Source organism: Sciurus vulgaris, assembly GCF_902686455.1.
Source record: "Sciurus vulgaris genome assembly, chromosome: 2".
NCBI classification, from domain to species: Eukaryota; Metazoa; Chordata; class Mammalia; order Rodentia; family Sciuridae; genus Sciurus; species Sciurus vulgaris.
In genome coordinates, this window is record NC_136462.1 from 193,132,857 (window position 1) to 193,136,413 (window position 3,557).

A 3,557-nucleotide genomic window follows, 5' to 3' on the forward strand; every position below is an offset into this window, starting at 1 on the left:
CTCAGGAGCTCCCAACACCACCCAGCACTGGGACGTCATGAGCGCTGCCTCCGGACCAGTAAACATTCTGCGTGTGCACGTGAGCGTGTGTGTTGCGGAGGATGGAACCCAGGGGCTCTCTACCACTGAGCTGCACCCCCAGCCCTTTTTATGTTGAGACCATCTTGCTAAGTTGACCAGACTGACCTGGAACTTGTGATCCTCCTCCCTCAGCCTCCGGAGTCTCTGGGATCACAGATGTGCACCCCCGTGAAGATGGTGCACTCGGCAATGAAGATTTCTAAGAAGTGTCTGGTACATGCCTCATAAACTGCACCCCAGATTATTTCCTGCCACAGACAACTGACACCCACAAAGGTGAACAGGCAGATGCTTGAGATTCTTTTGTTTTGTTATTTTTGTTTTCTTTAAGCAATGAAGAGTTTTACAAAAATTTCTCTCCTGCCTAATTCAGTACTGAGGAGGACTCTGAAGTGAAACTGACCTGATTAACTCCCTGCTCTGAGTTCTGTGTTAGGTGAATCGCCTCCCTTCTCTGAGCCTGAGTTTTCTCCTCTGGGCAATGGGAAGAATTGAGAGGACTAAATAAGGATCATGTCAAGCTAATCACTAGCTTAGCAAAGTGTCTATAATTTGTGTCTAATAAATTTATTTTCCATTTTCTACTTATTTATTTGATGAGGTCTTGCTTTCAAACAGCACAAAAGGGTGAAAAATGAGTCTCCCTCTGGGTTGTGGGGGCAAATCCCTATAATCCCAGGGACTCAGGAGGCCAAGGCAGGAGGATTCCAAGTTGGAGGCCAGCCTCAGCAACTTAGTGACATACTGTCTCAAAATTAAAAATAAAAAGGGCTAGATCTGAAATTCAGTGGTAGAGTACTCGTGGATCCAATCCCCAGTACCAATATAATAATTATTATTATAATAATACATTATAATACAAAAATACACATACTTCCATGCCTGGTGGCTCACACCTGTAATCCCAGCTACTTGGGAGGGACTGAAGTAGGAGGATTACAAGTTTGAAGCCAACCTAAACAACTTAACAAGACCCTGTCTTAAAATAAAATTAAACTAAAAGGGATAGGAGGGTAGCTTGATGGCAGAGCACTTGCCTACCATGTGCCAAACCCTGGGTTCCATCCCTAGTACAGCAAGAAGCAAGAGGAAGAGAGAGACAGAGACAGACTCCCTTTTTCCCTAGTTCCTTGACCCACCTACTTCCCCTCCCAGATGCAACCATGAGTACATATTTCAAAACCATCCCAAGTTTCTAGAACTGTCACAAGAATAATTCAGAAAATCCCAGGTCACCCTTTGCCCTGAACCCCCCATTTTTAATATTTTGCATGTTCATTTTCTTGTCTTTTCTTCATGTTAATACATTGAATATTTTTTAAAATTACTTTTTAGCTGTGGATGGACACAATCCCTTTATTCTATTTATTTATTTTTATGCGGTGCTGAGGCTCAAACCCAGGGCCCTGCTGAGCCCCACCCCTGGCCCCAGTACGTTGACTGTTAGTAACGTTTTTCTCAAACCGTGTGGACAGGGCTGGGTGCCCCGCCGCCGTTCGCTCCTCCGTATTTCAACACGTGTTTTCTAAGATCAGGATGCTCTGTAGCCACAGCCTGTTACCAAATTCAAGAAATTCACCTAGGTGCAAGAGAGTCACGCATGTGTCACGGCGGGGACCTGTTCTGGGAATCTCACCCTTGCGGTTCTGTCACTGTGTGAATCTCCTCTTCTGGGACCACCCTGTGCATGTGCCAGCCTTCCCGGCCAGCGCGTCTGCCCGAGGCCACCTGTACTCCAGGCAGGTCCAGCTGCCTGTCACAGGTGATGTGGTTCCAATGTGCTGGGGAGGGTGGGGCTTCCCCAAAACTGAAGTGATCCTTGGGGCATGGGTAGGAGGCCATCATGGCCATTTAGATATTTTGCTCCTCATCAAATTTCCCCCCTTAGATTGAGTATCCAATGGTGATTTTTGCCTGAAACAATCTTTACAACAATGGTTATAAAACATTACACACATTTAAGCCCATGAATATGTAACTATCTCTGCACCTTGCATTCGTTGGTTTGTTTGGCAACAGTTCTATCTTGGAACGCATCCCACCTTGGCACGCTCTTTCTATTTGGCAGTGCTGGGGATCAAACTCAGAGCCTCACTGCATCCCAGCCATGGCGTGATCTTTTTTAAGAGTAGCTATTATTTGAATGATGATATTGTGAATGAATAATGATATTATTATTATTTTTTCTGGTACTGGGGATTGAACCCAGGGTCTTGCATATGCTAGACAAGTGCTCTACCACTGAATGATGTCCCCAGCCCTTTTTATTTCTTATTTTGAGACAGGGTTTTGCTAAATTGCCCAGGCTGTCCTCAAACTTGCAATCCTCCTGCCTCAGCCTCTGAGTCCCTGGGATTCCAGGCGTGCACCACTGCGCCCCGTTGGCTCATGTCATTTGGATGACGGTGGCTACTTCTCAGTCTTTCCTCACACACTAGAGTGGCCCACTCATCTTCTACAAGTCTTTCCTTAAACATCACAACATCGGGACACTTGGCCTGAGCACTCTATTAAAATCTGCAGCCCCTCTAGATACGTCTTGTACTCTATATCCCTGCCTCTTAATGTTTCCCTGTAGTATCCATACCATCTGACCCACCAGAGAGGAGAGCCAGGGTTGAGTCCATTTCCTACACAGGAGCATCCTTAGCACCCAGCACCATGCCTAATCTGTGCTCATTCCAGCTAGGAGTGCAGGTCAGGGGTAGGGCACTTGCCTAGTCTCCCCAGCACCAGAAATAACCACTCTTTGCACGTATGAATGAAGAACAGGCCAGGCCTGGTGGTACAGGCCTGTGATCTCAGAGATGTGGGATGATCAGGCAGAAGTTCAAGAGCATCTCAGCAAGTTAGTGAGAACCTCAGCAACTTAGCGAGACCGTGTCTCAAAAAAAATAAGTAAATAAAAAAAGTCTGGGGATGGAGCTCAATGGCCCGTGCATTCAATCACCAATACAAAAAAGAAGAAAAAAAAAAAAAAAAAGAATAGAGGCACTGTTGTGCCAGGAGAAGAGCTGTGTACATATTAGGTGTCCCCAAGTCCAAAAGTGTTACTTGAATTAACGAGTGACAGAAAGAAGGGCCCCGACCGACCCATTTGAGTTCCGGCTGAGGCTGAGCCAAGATCGCTGCCCGCCTGCCCGGAGCTGTCTCTCCCACAGTCCTGGGCTGACAGCACGGAGTCAGGTGGCTGGCATCAGACCAGACCCGGATGTGGTGACCAGCCCACAGCACAGGGTGGCTGGAGCCTTGTGGCCAGAGGCTCCAGTGTGGGTGCCCAGTGGAACAATTGCAGGGCATGCTAACGCCTGTGCTGGGATCTGAAACAGGAACCCGGGTGGCTGGTAAGGAAGGGGGCCCCACCTGGGCCCCTCGGTCCCGGCCACTGCTGGCTTCCAACAGACCACAGAAACTTTGGGGAGGAAACTCGATTATTAAATTGTGACATACATTCAGAAAAGTATGCACGTAAATGA